General features: G+C 47.1%; 4 protein-coding genes and 1 pseudogene across 5 annotated transcripts in view; 3 read left to right on the top strand and 2 right to left on the bottom strand.

Annotated features, from left to right (window-relative positions):
- LOC309550236 (uncharacterized protein) overlaps positions 1-16,154 on the bottom strand; it is a gene marked incomplete at both ends in the record, with an annotated part of 809,557 nt that overhangs the window by 488,717 nt on the left and 304,686 nt on the right.
- LOC309548765 (uncharacterized protein) overlaps positions 1-16,154 on the top strand; it is a gene marked incomplete at its 3' end in the record, with an annotated part of 203,203 nt that overhangs the window by 34,481 nt on the left and 152,568 nt on the right. The window lies entirely within an intron of this gene.
- The window catches only part of LOC309550731 (uncharacterized protein), a 395,974-nt gene that overhangs the window by 281,034 nt on the left and 98,786 nt on the right, over positions 1-16,154 (bottom strand). The window lies entirely within an intron of this gene.
- The window catches only part of LOC309548772 (uncharacterized protein), a gene marked incomplete at its 5' end in the record, with an annotated part of 42,760 nt that overhangs the window by 14,897 nt on the left and 11,709 nt on the right, over positions 1-16,154 (top strand). The window lies entirely within an intron of this gene.
- LOC309548771 overlaps positions 1-16,154 on the top strand; it is a 29,078-nt pseudogene that overhangs the window by 1,391 nt on the left and 11,533 nt on the right. The window contains exon 2 of the transcript in view: positions 7,124-7,434. The product of the transcript in view is annotated as an uncharacterized misc_RNA (transcript). The remainder of the gene's footprint in view (positions 1-7,123; positions 7,435-16,154) is intronic.

Genomic DNA, 16,154 nt, shown 5'->3' with positions numbered 1-16,154 from the left:
GAACGATCAGCGGGTAACGGCGGACATACCTTCTGCGGGACCTGCTGTGTAGAATCACAGTGGTAGTGAGCCGCGGGCAGCGCGCACTTGCGCATGCTACCTGGAAGTGCAGGATCGCGTTTATATACGTGGTTCTGAGCAGCACGGCTGCCCTGTAGTAATAAAACTGCTATATGGAGGTTGGAAAGTGGTAAAGACTTTTTTCTTTCACACCCCCAAATTTTGAGTCCTTCAAAACTTCATTCCAGACTCTGAATCTAGTAGGTGTTTAAAAGGAGTCCTGAAAGCAAAGAAACAAAAAAAAACAACTGTGTGAGGTCAACCAGGAAATAAATACCAAACTGTTAATCCGAGCATGCAGCCTGCCTGGCCAGGAAACGGGGGGGGGGGGGGGGGTGGTGATGGTGAGTGTGAGTGTGTGTGATGGTAATAGGCAGTAATGTATTTCCCCCCCCCCCCCCCCCCTTGGTGGGAGTGGAGATGACCCATCTATAAGGATATACAGTACATACACACACAGCATAAGGCCGTGTTCGCACTACGAGACGTTTCTCTGGGCTGCAGTTCCTCTGAGCTCCACAAGGTGGTGATCTCACTTCTACCCAGAAAGGAAGTCTCTATGGAAGACAGGAAGTGATGTAAGGTACAGACAGGAAGTGATGTCAGGTACAGACACAAGTTCCATGTGGCACAAAGGAGAGAGGAGACATCGCTGGAAGTGGCAGTAGAGGAGGTAATAAGATCTTATTTTCTATTTACACCCAGTAACCCCCCCCCCCCCGTCATGTCCGTCCTCTTCCTCCATAGTCACTGTGACCTCTTTTATCTCCAGCAGATGATGATACGCACATATATAGCAGAGGTGGGGGACTTGAGTCACATGACTTGACTTAAGTCAGACTTAAGTCACCAGTTTGAGGACTTGAGACTTGCTTGACTAAAATTAACAAAAGACTCGACTCGACTTGACTTTGACTTGGTATTCATGACTTGAGACTTGACTTTGATTTGAGGCATATGACTCGAAATTACTTTACTTTTTTAAGTTATTAAATATTTGCATTTTCTGAAGTTGTGTTAAAGCAAAATGAATGTGCCTGTTATGTTTCTGACACCACAGTCACTTAAAACACCTCAGTGTGTTCTGATTTTTAGGACACTGGCTGTTTAACAATGGAAATACTTAAAAAAAAATTGTGACTGTGGTGTTGAAACATGACTGGACAAAGGATTTTGAGCTGTATGGGCATTCGAAGTGTTTCTTTAATATGCCAAGATAAAAGCACTAAGCAGTTTTGTTAATGTTGAAAATAAAACAAAACCTTTTCTGGCCACTGACTTTTAACTGATTTAAAGGTAAAAATTGGTGTAGATCAGTATTTTGACTTGATTTGTGACTTGACCAAAATAAATGACTTGACTTGACTTGCTTGACTTCTAGCAGGGACTCGACTTGACTTGCTTGCTTTTCGCCACAGTAACTTGGGACTTGCTTGAGACTTGAAGGTTAAGACTTGGGACTTGCTTGTGACTTGCACATGTGTGACTTACTCCCATGTCTGATATATAGTGTGGAAACCTAGAGTAACCCCTTCAGGGTTGAAAAATTATCTTGAGATTATTCTGGAGATTTGTCACCTTTCCCACCAATCATCTTCTCACCTTAGCAGTCTCTTGTAACGAGGGATGAGGGTTCTCCTGAAATTTGCCCTTTCACACCCTTCCTCTGAAGATACAAATATCTCCATGTTTCACTACATTAACCATGTGTCTGCCCTCCCGTAGGCCCAGGATCGGCATGGTAGATGGAGTGGAGGGTGATCAGTTCTCAGATCTCCTCTCTGGTGAATGAATGCTGAAGAGATGAGCATTTCATCACTTCCAGGTTTAGTGCCATTGTTCCCCGGTCACTGTGGTCAGGGATGAAGCTGGTTAATCCCGATCTGTACTTCATCAGCTTCACTGGGGTCCATAGGTGACTTTGGAGGTCTAATAAACCCCTAATATCTCCTTAAAGAGGACCTGTCATTTATATTACGCTGTCACAAAGGGGGTCACTATATTAGGCTGTCACTAGAGAGAGAGCCATGATTCTGGGGCCGTTATTACCGGGTTTCTCTAAACGAATGACCTGTAGGAGCTTTTATAGCATTGTCTTTGCACCATGTTGGGTAGTCAATTTAGTTACCATTTCATGGGGACACACAGTTTTAAGGGTTGACATAATTGTGTGTGTGTGTGGGGGGCGCTTTGTTTTTACAAGTTTAAAATACAGATTTTATCGCGTGTGAAAATGTTATTTTGTTTAAAGCCCCTCTCTGGGGAAACAAAAAATGACCAAAACTCAAATGAGCATTTAACCCTCGTATAATAGGGGCAGCCCCACTTCAAGGGTTACATGGTAATTTTGGTGTAGGGAACCAGAAAAAGCACTTTTACTTATCCGATCCTCTGATCCCTCCCTCTGATCGACACTCTCCTCTACTCCCCTACATTCTGGCAGGGGATTGTCCCTCCTCCTGTCCAATCATGGTCTTTGGGCTCTGCATTGGTCTTGATGGTCTCAGAACCTGTGACCACTCTTTATAAAAAAATCCCAATAATTAACCCAATCTACATGTTCCAATTCCCACTGGGGGCAACCCGCCTATAACCCCTTATATCCCCATCCTAATATTGTCCAACCAATGCAGTCCACATAATTCTTCATTATCCGTCTACAGAGAAACCCGCATAGATCACATGACCACACCAATGAGGATGGAGGAGGATCAGAGTCACATGACTGAGAGGTTATTAAGCCTCACCCTGGAGATCATCTACCTGCTGATCAGAGAGGTGAGGAGGATTCTGGGAGGTCACATGACATCACTCTTATCTCTATTAATAAAACACAGACCTGACCAGAGAGGTAAGGAGGATTCTGGGAGGTCACATGACATCACTCTTATCTACTCTGGTCAATAGACCATGTTCTTATTATAGACATGTAGATGATGTCAGATGATTGATATCGGTTTATCTTTCTCCTGATCTATAGGATTGTGTTGTAGTGAAGGAGTCTACTGGAGAGCCAATCTCAGGGGGATGAAGCAGGACCCAGAGCCCCACCATGGTGCCTCCCCCTCGTTCTCCGATACCTGAGAGGAACAGAGAGCAGAAGATCTTGGAACTGACCACCATGATGGTCCATCTGCTGACAGGAGAGGTGAGCGGTGCTGGGAATTCTGGGACATTATCCAGTAACAGACAAGGGATGTTTCTGGATGGTGACTGTATCATTGTGTGTGTCAGGTTCCTATAAGGTGTCAGGATGTCACTGTCTATTTCTCCATGGAGGAGTGGGAGTATTTAGAAGGACACAAAGATCTCTACAAGGACGTCATGATGGAGAATCAGCCGCCCCTCACATCACTGGGTAAGAGGAGACTTTATTGTAAAGGAGAGAGCAGTACGGAGGCTCCACCTAGATCCCCCATCATCTGATAAACACATAGAAACAATGTATTCAGTCAGTGTGTGTGTTTCCTACAGATGGATCCAGTAATGGGAACCCACCAGAGAGATGTCCCCGTCCTCTGTATTCCCGGGATTCCACACAGGAAGGTCACACCATCCCTCACCATCATCAGGTAGATGAGGAACAATCACTGATAGTATCATTAGGATCTGTACATTATCTGCATTGTTACCATTGAAGTCATTTTTATTCTATATTCAGAGTGGAAACCTGAGAGATTCTAAAGTTGAGGTTAAAGAAGAGATAAAAGAGGAGGATGATGAGGATGGGGTAATGGAGGAGTCAGAGTTTCTAAAAGAACACAAAGATCTGTATCAGGACACCATGGTGGAGTCATCCAGCTACAGAAACTTACCAGAGAGATGTCCCCGTCCTCTGTATTCCCGGGATTCCACACAGGAAGATCACACCATCCCTCAATGTTACAAGGTTGGTGGATTGGAGCATCTAGAACATGGACTTCTGGGGAGGATGTGTTTTTTTTGTTTTTATAATATCATAATATTAAAGTTTATAACTTTCAGATAATATTCACTCTAATTTTCTGGATTTAGAGTGGAGATCCAATCGATATAGAATTTGAGGTTAAAGCAGAAGAAGAAGAGACGTATGTGAGGGATGATCAGCAGTCTATGGAGGAGGATGGAATAACGGGGACATTTATAGAGGAGGACACTCCTACAGAGATCAGCACAGGTGGGTCATTAACACTAAATCCATACATGACATAAATACATGTAATCCACCACTGATTACTGAATACCAATATTATTATATAGACCTGACCCCTGCACTATATACTCGATGTTGTATATTGCATACTCCTGACCACTGCACTATATACTCTATGTTGTATATTACATACCCCTGACCCCTGCACTATATACTCTTATGTTGTATTACAGACTTCTGCTCTATCTCCTCTACCCACTGCTACAGTATCTCACAAAAGTAAGTACACCCCTCACATTTTTGGAAATATTTTATTCTATCTTTTCATGTGACAACACTGAAGAAATGACACTTTGCTACAATGTAAAGTAGTGAGTGTACAGCTTGTATAACAGTGTAAATTTGCTGTCCCCTCAAAATAACTCAACACACAGCCATTAATGTCTAAACCGCTGGCAACAAAAGTGAGTACACCCCTAAGTGACAATGTCCAAATTTGGCCCAAAGTGTCAATATTTTGTGTGGCCACCATTATTTTCCCCTCTTGGGCATGGAGTTCACCAGAGCTTCACAGGTTGCCACTGGCGCCCTCTTCCACTCCTCCATGATGACATCACAGAGCTGGTGGATGTTAGAGACCTTGCACTCCTCCATCTTCCATTTGAGGATGCCCCACAGATGCTCAATAGGGTTTAGGTCTGGAGACATGCTTGTCCAGTCCATCACCTTTACCCTCAGCTTCTTTAGCAAGGCAGTGGTTGTCTTAGAGGTGTGTTTGGTGTCGTTATCATGTTAGAATACTGCCCTGCGGCCCAGTCTCTGAAGGAAGGGGATCATGCTCTGCTTCAGTATGTCACAGTGCATGTTGGCATTCATGGTTCCCTCAATGAACTGTAGCTCCCCAGTGCCGGCAGCACTCATGCAGCCCCAGACCATGACACTCCCACCACCATGCTTGACTGTAGGCAAGACACACTTGTCTTTGTACTCCTCACCTGGTTGCCGCCACACACGCTTGACACCATCTGAACCAAATACGTTTATCTTGGTCTCATCAGACCACAGGACATGGTTCCAGTAATCCATGTCCTTAGTCTGCTTGTCTTCAGCAAACTGTTTGCGCACTTTCTTGTGCATCATTGTTAGAAGAGGCTTCCTTCTGGGATGACAGCCATGCAGACCAATTTGATGCAGTGTGCGGCGTATGGTCTAAGCGTTGCCAGGCTGACCCCCCCCCACCCCTTCAACCTCTGCAGCAATGCTGGCAGCACTCATACGTCTATTTACCAAAGACAACCTCTGGATATGACGCTGAGCACGTGCACTCAACTTCTTTGGTCGATCATGGCGAGGTCTGTTCTGAGTGGAAACTGTCCTGTTAAACCGCTGTATGGTCTTAGCCACCGCGCTGCAGCTCAGTTTCAGGGTCTTGGCAATCTTCTCATAGCCTAGGCCATTTTTATGTAGAACAACAATTCTTTTTTTCAGATCCTCAGAGAGTTCTTGTCCATGAGGCGCCATGTTGAACTTCCAGTATGAGAGAGTGAGAGCGATAACACCAAATTTAACACACCTGCTGCCCATTCACACCTGAGACCTTGTAACACTAACGAGTCACATGAGGGAGGGAAAATGGATAGTTGTGCCCAATTTGGACATTGTCACTTAGGGGTGTACTCACTTTTGTTGCCAGCGGTTTAGACATTAATGGCTGTGTGTTGAGTTATTTTGAGGGGACTGCAAATTTACACTGTTATACAAGCTGTACACTCACTAGTTTACATTGTAGCAAATTGTCATTTCTTCAGTGTTGTCACATGAAAAGATATAATGTGATGGGGTGTACTTACTTTTGTGAGATACTGTATACACATAATATGGATTCTCTTTGTTACACCCATTTCCTACCAGCTGGACATTTTATATCTGATTAAAAAAATCAAATGAAAATGAAAATAAATGTCTTCCCCCAAATCTGTAGACAATAAGTGGGAAATAATAATCCAATCAGTGTGATATTACTGCGCCGTGTAACAATCAGACTTACAATTAAAAAATATGAAATCTATTAAACAGTGTCAGGAAATGAATAAATAGTAATGTGATCGTCCAATAAGAGGATAGAAATGTGTGTCATGTGGCACGTGTCATCAGTCAGGGCCAATATAAATGATAAAGTGCGAGTGCAGAAATTGCAGATGAGAAAGGTGCTGGTGGTCACTTCCACTCACCTTACCATCTGACTCCTGTGTTACCAGCGAGTCCCACAGATCCCTGTGGGAAGTGCAGGACTTCTTGTGTTGGGAAGATGGCAATGAGTGATAGAGGGGGAGGGGACACTCGTCCTATAATCCCCTCATCACTGTCACTCCTATAAAAGACAGTTCTCGTTGTTCCCTCACTCTCTGACTAAGGTCCATGAATAAAGAAATGAACTGGTAGGAGATCAGAGGATCCATTTACTAGTTACCTTGAGGGGGGAATTGTAAGATCCTCAGAGATAAAGCTGCCTGATGTGGGCGGAGTCCTGGTTTAGGGGAACAAATCTGCTGATGTCTAGTAATAATCTTTGTATTTCTATTTTAGTAGATGGACGGGAGATGATGAAAACCTCAGAGGATTGTCTCACTTTGTCTCCAGACTGTAAAGTAGAAGATGAGGACATCACACAGTATAGTCCAGGAGAAAACCCGGCTACCTCAAATGTCCATCCGGAACCACACAGTGTAGAATGGACCATCGTATTCCTCTTATCCTGAGGAACCTCAGACTATGAGGGACGGTGCCGTCCTTCCACCAGATAAGAGGTTCTCCTGTACTGAGTGCGGGAAGAGTTTCCATCTTAAATCCAATCTTAATATGCATAAAAGATCTCACACAGGTAAGAATCCATATTCCTGTCCTGAGTGCGGAAAATATTTTTCAAAAAAGTCCACTCTTCACACGCATCAGAGACTGCACACTAATGAGAAGCCGTATTCCTGTCCTGAGTGTGGGAAATGTTTTTCAGATAAGTCCAATTTTTATAGACATCAGAGATCTCACATGGGTGAGAAGCCGTATTCCTGTCCTGAGTGCGGGAAATGTTTTTCACAGAAGTCCCATCTTTCCACACATCAGAGATTGCACACTGATGAGAAGCAGTATTCCTGTCCTGAGTGTGGGAAATGTTTTTCACAGAAGTCCACTCTTTCCAGACATCAGAGATTGCACACGGGTGAGAAGCCGTATTCCTGTACTCAGTGCGGGCAATGTTTCGCACAGAAGTCTAGTTTTAACAATCATCAGAGATCTCACAGAAGCCACTTTCCTGTCCTGAGTGAGGGAATTGTTCCTCACTGAAGTCCTGTCTTCCTGTACATCATGGGATCCCATAGAACCCTGGAGGTGTATTAGTGCCTTGAGTGCGGGAAATGTCTTCTATATGAATGTTGGAGGACATGTGGGGAAGAAGCACACCCTGCTATACACCTCAGATATACTCCACGGCTGTTCTTCATCATGTAAGAAACACTTCATAAGGAGTTCAGAGATCACCAAAGACATGGATGAAGTGTTGTCCCGTGTTGGCCATTGATAGCAGGAGAAAAATAAAAAGTCATTACCTTTCATTGGCTGAGTACATTTTGTGTGGGAAGATTTTACAAATACAGATCTGGTTGTGAAAACTTTGTTGAATGAATGTTACCCGCATTCCCCAAGCATTGACCAGTATTGCTCATATTTTATGTGAGTGATTTCCTATGATTATTGGCTCCATCTAGTGGCCATAATGTGACACTGCAGTAATAATAGCGCATTATTGCCCCATAAGTGAGGAAATTGCTGTGATAATGAAAATTTGGCACAGCCGGGCTAATGATTGTCACATTAAAGGACATCAGATAATTAAACCAGCAATATTATACCAACCATTAATGTAATACAGAGAAAACTGCATGTGGCTATTATATGGCACTAAGTATCATAGGAATTAGCTCCATCTAGTGGCCAAATGCAACATTTTAAATCAGAGGAAAACATTCAACCAGCATAGCAAAGGGCCTAATAACATTCATTTGTTACCCCAATTCACAGAGAGGAGTAACTCCCGCACTTTCATTGGACCCTGACATTTCTTTTATGAATAGATCCCTAAATGTCAGCAGAGGTTTATATAAAGATGGGAAGTATGTAGCAGATAAATGAATAGACCTCCTAGCAATGTTATTACCAGGCTGCAGCTAGGTTTGCTATAGGGACACCCGAGCCGTGGCGCTACTCTGTGTGTCCATTCAGACATGGAGATGTGACCCCGCCCCCTTTCTCTCCTCATTGGCGGATTGACTTTGATTGACAGCAGTAGGAGCCAATAGCGATATTTTCACACATGTAAAAATTACCCCAAAAAACACAAAATCCGACAGGAATCTCTTAATAAACATGTTAATCTTTATTTATTAACATTTTTATCATTAAGTGCTCATTCTTCACACCTTAACTGAATAAAAACTGATAGGAAAACTTCAATTGCAGGGACATTTGCTTTGCATTTCACATCATCTGATTGCGCATTAATGCATAATAAAGTGCTGCAGTAGTGGACTCGCAATAGCCAATGAGGAGAGGCAGCTGAGACACTCCTACAATATCGCTGGATAGAGAGGGGACTCAGGTAAGTATTAGGGGAGGGCAACAGCCCCCTAATACTTACCTGAGCCCCCTCTCTGTCCAGCGATGTCCACAAGATCTTCGGAAGCCCGGGACTCTACCTCCTGATTGGCTGAGACACAGCAGCTGCCACATTGGCTCTTGCGGCTGTCAATCAAACTCAGTTAACCAAACAGGAGATAGAGGGGGTGGGGCTGAAACTCAGCTTCATGTCTGCATGGATACATTGGGCTAAAGCTCGGCCCGGGTGTCTCCATAACAAGCCGCTTGATTTGGGAACACTCAACAGAAGGGAGGAGCCAGGAGAGTAGAAGCAGGACCTGAGAAGAGGAGGATCCGGGCCGCTCTGTGCAAAACCAACTGCACAGAGGAGGGAAGTGTAACATTTTAACTAAAAAAATTAGACTTTACAATCAATTTAACGTGTGTTCGAAAAAAAAAAAAAGTTCTGAGAGAGAAAGAGTTAATGTGAGTGAGACGGAATCACTCTGCTGTGGTCACACTCTAAACATTAGAGCGCCCCCTACCTGCAGCCTGGTAATAACATTGCTAGGAGTTACTCTAATAAGCACATCGATTATCAGTTCAGACCCTTCTAGGATGCCCACAACTGCCAACCCATGCCCACCAGGGATTTCAATCAGTGCCCAGCAGGGATCTTAACCAGTGCCAATTAGAGATGCCAATCAGTGCCCATCAGTAATGCCTGTCAGTGCCTCCTCATTGGTGCTGCCTATCAGTGCCACCAATCATTGCCCATCAGTGCCACCCTTCAGTACCTATCAGTGCCATCTATCCTTGCCCATCAATGTTACCTATCAGTGCTGTCTATCAGGGCTGCATTTCAGTGCCTACCATCATTGCACATCAGTGCCACTATCAGTTCCCATCAGTGCTGCCTATCAGTGCCCAGCACTCCTACCTATCAGTGCCCATCAGTTCTGCCTATCAGTGCCCAGAAGTGCCGCCCATCATTGCTCATTAGTGCCGTCTATCAGTGCCACCCATCGGTGCCCATCAGTGCTGCATATTAGTGCACCATCATCAGTGCTACTTTATCTGTGCAGCCCGAAGGAAGCCTTGAGGAACCGATCTCCTCCATCTCCCTCTTGCAGCCGCTGGAAGACGGCTTTTCCCCCCCTCACTTCTGTCACCATTCAGCAGGAGCTGCAGGAGGGAGATGGAGGAGATGGATGCTGGCAGGAGGGGAATGGAGATGGAAGCTGGCAGGAAGGAGATGGAAGCTGGCAGGAGGGAGATGAAGGAGATGGAAACCAGCTTCTCCTCCACTCCCTCCGACCACCATTCAGTAGGAGCTGCAGGAGGAAGATGGAGGAGATGGAAGCTGGCAGGCAGGAGGGAGATGGATGCTGGCATGAGGGTTATGGAGGAGATGGAAGCTGGCAGGAGGGAGATGGAGGAGATGGATGCCGGCAGGAGGGAGATGGAAGCTGGCAGGAGGGAGATGGAAGCTGGCAGGAGGGAGATGGAGGAGATGGATGCTGGCAGGAGGGAGATGGAAGCTGGCAGGAGGGAGATGGATGCTGGCAGGAGGGAGATGGATGCTGGCAGGAGGGAGATGGAGGAGATGGAAGCTGTCAGGAGGGAGATGGATGCTGGCAGGAGGGAGATGGAGGAGATGGATGCTGGCAGGAGGGAGATGGATGCTGGCATGAGGGTTATGGAGGAGATGGAAGCTGGCAGGAGGGAGATGGAGGAGATGGATGCCGGCAGGAGGGAGATGGAAGCTGGCAGGAGGGAGATGGAGGAGATGGATGCTGGCAGGAGGGAGATGGAGGAGATGGATGCTGGCAGGAGGGAGATGGATGCTGGCATGAGGGTTATGGAGGAGATGGAAGCTGGCAGGAGGGAGATGGAGGAGATGGATGCCGGCAGGAGGGAGATGGAAGCTGGCAGGAGGGAGATGGAGGAGATGGATGCTGGCAGGAGGGAGATGGAAGCTGGCAGGAGGGAGATGGATGCTGGCAGGAGGGAGATGGATGCTGGCAGGAGGGAGATGGAGGAGATGGAAGCTGTCAGGAGGGAGATGGATGCTGGCAGGAGGGAGATGGAGGAGATGGATGCTGGCAGGAGGGAGATGGATGCTGGCAGGAGGGAGATGGAGGAGATGGAAGCTGTCAGGAGGGAGATGGATGCTGGCAGGAGGGAGATGGAGGAGATGGAAGCTGTCAGGAGGGAGATGGATGCTGGCAGGAGGGAGATGGAGGAGATGGATGCTGGCAGGAGGGAGATGGATGCTGGCAGGAGGGAGATGGAGGAGATGGAAGCTGTCAGGAGGGAGATGGATGCTGGCAGGAGGGAGATGGAGGAGATGGAAGCTGGCAGGAGGGAGATGGATGCTGGCAGGAGGGAGATGGAGGAGATGGATGCTGACAGGAGAGAGATGGAGGAGATGGATGCTGGCAGGAGGGAGATGGAAGCTGACAGGAGGGAGATGGAAGCTGGCAGGAGGGAGATGGAAGCTGACAGGAGGGAGATGGATGCTGGCAGGAGGGAGATGGAAGCTGGCAGGAGGGAGATGGATGCTGGCAGGAGATGGATGCTGGCAGGAGGGTTATGGAGGAGATGGAAGCTGGCAGGAGGGAGATGGAGGAGATGGATGCCGGCAGGAGGGAGATGGATGCTGGCAGGAGGGAGATGGAGGAGATGGAAGCTGGAAGGAGGGAGATGGAAGCCAGCTTCTCCTCCACTCCCTGCCGCCACCATTCAGCGGGAGATGGAGGAGATCGGTTCCTCTAAATTAGGGTGACCAGATTTCCCCGGTTTCTGAGGACACGTGTGTCCCTGATTCTGTCCCCGGATTCAGGGGCGGTGTACCTATTGCTGACAGCCTTGCAGTACATTCAGCAGTGTGATCATCCATCCAGCACAGTGTCAGTGAGAGGAGCAGAGCTGTCAAATCGGAGCTCTGGTGTCGGGGATGGGCGGGCTGAAATGTGGAGCTCCTCCTCCCTTCCATCCACAGCCAGTTAGCAGGCGGTATAACACTCCTCCCCCACCCCTCTCCAGCCTGCCACATTTGACTGGGAGCAGGGCTGAATGAGGGCACCAGAAGGGAGATGCAGAAGGTATGACTACAATTAGAGCAAGCACTGTTACATGTAATGCTGGTCGCCTGCAGTGTCTTCCAGATATCTGTGTGTTCAGGCAGTGTGAGGTCACCAATCAGCCTCCTCTCCCCTCACTCCTTACCTTTTTTATCTCCCTAACCTGACCCACACATTGCCTGATACACTGATAAGAAGACCCTGCAGCAGCATTCTCCAAAACCAGGGACACATGGCCGTTACCATTCCAGCTTCTGTTCAGCTATTTAGCCGGAGCTCTGTGTGCGCTGCATGGGATTTTTATGTTTTGTTGGAGGATTTACTGCTGGTTCAGGCTGGAAGCTTCACAGACCAATTAACTGTTTACTGTCCTCCACTAATCTTCAGCAGTTAACTGTTTGTAAGACAATTTTTATTTGGAAATTGGATGTGCTGCTGTCTTCTGTCACTTGGTTGTACTTTCCAAGGAGGATTACTGACTTGATCTTGCAGAGCTGGTTTATATAGAGTGGAACAGCCCTGCGATACCATACACTTTTACACCGGGTTCAGCCATAAACTTAGTCCCTGACCAACTCTTGTCTGCAATCTCTGACCATCTCCTGTACCATGTCTGCAGTCTCTGACCATCTCCTAAATCATGTCTGCAGTCTCTTGCCATCTCCTGTACCTTGTCTGCAGTCTCTTGCCATCTCCTGCACCATGTCTGCAGTCTCTGATCATCTCCTGTACCATGTCTGCAGTCTCTTGCCATCTCCTGCACAATGTCTGCAGTCTCTGACCATCTCCTGTACCATGTCTGCAGTCTCTGGCCATCTTCTGTACCATGTCTGCAGTCTCTGGCCATCTTCTGTACCATGTCTGCAGTCTCTGACCATCTCCTGTACCATGTCTGCAGTCTCTTGCCATCTCCTGCACAATGTCTGCAGTCTCTGACCATCTCCTGTACCATGTCTGCAGTCTCTGGCCATCTTCTGTACCATGTCTGCAGTCTCTGGCCATCTTCTGTACCATGTCTGCAGTCTCTGACCATCTCCTGTACCATGTCTGCAGTCTCTGGCCATCTCCTGTACCATGTCTGCAGTCTCTAGTCATCTCCTGCGCCATGTCTGCAATCTCTGGCCATCTCCTGCACTATGTCTGCAGTCTCTGGCTATCTCCTGTACCATGTCTGCAGTCTGGCCATCTCCTGTACCATGTCTGTAGTGTCTGGCCATCTCCTGTACCATGTCTGCAGTCTCTAGCCATCTCCTGTACCATGTCTGCAGTCTCTAGCCATCTCCTGTAATATGTCTGCAGTCTCTGGCTATCTCCTGTACCATGTCTGCAGTCTCTGACCATCTCCTGTACCATGTCTTCAGTCTCTGACCATCTCCTGTACCATGTCTGCCATCTCTGACCATCGCCTGTACCATGTCTGCAGTCTCTGACTATAGCCTGTACCATGTCTGCAGTCTCTGACCATCCTCTGTACCATGTCTGCAGTCTCTGACCATCTCCTGTACCATGTCTGCAGTCTCTGACCATCTCCTGTACCATGTCTGCAGTCTCTGACCATCTCCTGTACCATGTCTGCAGTCTGGCCATCTCCTGTACCATGTCTGCAGTCTGGCCATCTCCTGTACCATGTCTGCAGTGTCTGGCCATCTCCTGTACCATGTCTGCAGTCTCTAGCCATCTCCTGTACCATGTCTGCAGTCTCTAGCCATCTACTGTAATATGTCTGCAGTCTCTGGCTATCTCCTGTACCATGTCTGCAGTCTCTGACCATCTCCTGTACCATGTCTTCAGTCTCTGACCATCTCCTGTACCATGTCTGCAGTCTCTGACCATAGCCTGTACCATGTCTGCAGTCTCTGACCATCCTCTGTACCATGTCTGCAGTCTCTGACCATCTCCTGTACCATGTCTGCAGTCTCTGACCATCTCCTGTACCATGTCTGCAGTCTCTGGCCATCTCCTGCATCATGTCTGCAGTCTCTGACCATCTCCTGTACCATGTCTGCAGTCTCTCACCATCTCCTGTAGTGTCTCTCTGGTGTGTGAGTGATGTGAGGTGTATATATTTTATACAGGCTGCGTGTGAGTGACATTACACAGGCCCAGCCACACAGAGAAAAAAATATTCACACGTATACTGACAAAACATACACACACACACACACACACGAAAATTACATGTATACTGTCATTACATACAGAAGAAACAAAATAGGCAATAGTCTCCTCTCCTGAACCCTGCACGTAGCCTCCTCCTGAACCCTGCATGGAGCCTCCTCCTGAACCCTGCACATAGCCTCCTCCTCAACCCTGCACATAGCCTCCTCCTGAACCCTGCACCCTGCAGGCAGCCTCCTCCTGAACCCTGCACGTGGCCTTCTCCTGAACCCTGCAAGTAGCCTCCTCCTGAACCCTGCATGTAGCCTCCTCCTGAACCCTGCATAAAGAATCCTCCTGAATCCTGCACGTAGCCTCCTCCTGAACCCTGCATGGAGCCTCCTCCTGAACCCTACACATAGCCTCCTCCTGAACCCTGTACCCTGCAGGCAGCCTCCTCCTGAACCCTGCACGTAGCCTTCTCCTGAACCCTGCACGTAGCCTCCTCCTGAACCCTGCATAAAGCATTCTCCTGAATCCTGCACATAGCCTCCTCTTGAACCCTGCACGTAGCCTCCTCCTGAACCCTGCAAGTAGCCTCCTCCTGAACCCTGCAAGTAGCCTCCTCCTGAACCCTGCACGTAGCCTCCTCCTGAACCCTGCATAAAGCATCCTCCTGAATCCTGCACGTAGCCTCCTCCTGAACCCTGCACGTAGCCTTCTTCTGAACCCTGCATATAGCCTCCTCCTGAACCCTGCATGTAGCCTCCTCCTGAACCCTGCACGTAGCCTCCTCCTTAGCCCTGCACCCTGCACGTAGCCTCCTCCTGAACCCGGCACGTACCCTCCTCCTGAACCCTGCAAGTAGCCTCCTCCTGCACCCTGCACGTAGCCTCCTCTTGAACCCTGCACCCTACAAGTAGCTTCCTTCTGAACCCTGCATCCTGCACGTAGCCTCCTCCTGAACCCTGCAAGTAGCTTCCTCCTGAACCCTGCACCCTACACATAGCTTCCTCCTGAACTCTGCACCCTGCACGTAGCCTCCTCCGGAATCCTGAACCCTGCACGGAGCATCCTCCTGAACCCTGCACGTAGCACATGCATACAGGGGGCACACTGATCACCAATATGCAAGGCCACTCGTTACCTGTCCACAGGGGACACAACAAATCAAGTAAAACTACTACAATGCAACTAAAAAAATCTCAAAAGCAATAAGAGAATCTTGTTAGCTAGTTCCTCCATCTAACGTGCAACAATAAAAAGCCAAAAGTGCAGCACTGCCCTACACTTCATCTATAATATTCTACAAATGGATTATAAGTGCAATGGTGACACCTATACATGAATATCCAGTGAAAATCCTCCAATGTATTGCAATATAGTAGTGATGGTGTCACCCCCTCTGCAAAAATATTCTGAGAAATTGCAGAGCTTCAATGTGCAAATAATGGTGAAACCCCCCCACATATAATACTAATAACAGAGATGCTAATCATCCCGTGTATTATAATATAGGAGTGATGGTGGCACCCTCTCTGCAAAAGGGAAGAAATATTGCAGAGCTGCAATGTGAAAATAGTGGTGAGACCCCCTGATATATAATCATAATACAATGTTCAATTGATGTGCATATTTTACATTGTATTATTATTATATATCGGGTGTTTCACCACTATTTGCACATTGCAGCTCTGCAATATTTCTTACCTTTTGGCCATTACTCCTGCCCAAAAAATTCCAAACAGTATCCTTATCTTTTTATTTTCTATCTCATGGAGGAAATGTGAGAAATAACGTATATATCTTACAATCATTCCATAAACGCATCCCACATACACCACATATATCATTAGAAGAAAATATGCTTATAAAATAGTTTACCATTTGCCAGAAAAAAATAAATAAATATGTCCCTGGATTTCATTTTAAAAATCTGGTCACCTTACACTACGAGACGTTTCTCGGGGCTGCAGATTCTCTGAGCTCCACAAGGTAGGGATCTTACTTCTACCCAGACAGGAAGTCTCTATGGAAGACAGGAAGTGATGTTGATAAAGACAGGAAGTGATGTCAGCTACAGACAGGAAGTTCCATGAGGTAAGAAGTAGTGAGGAGACATTACTGGAAGATACAGCAGAGGAGGT

This window comes from Pelophylax lessonae (genome assembly GCF_965119305.1).
Source record: "Pelophylax lessonae genome assembly, chromosome: 3".
Lineage (NCBI taxonomy): Eukaryota > Metazoa > Chordata > Amphibia > Anura > Ranidae > Pelophylax > Pelophylax lessonae.
Note: the sequence above shows the minus strand (reverse complement) of the source record. Positions and strands in the feature narration are given on the sequence as shown.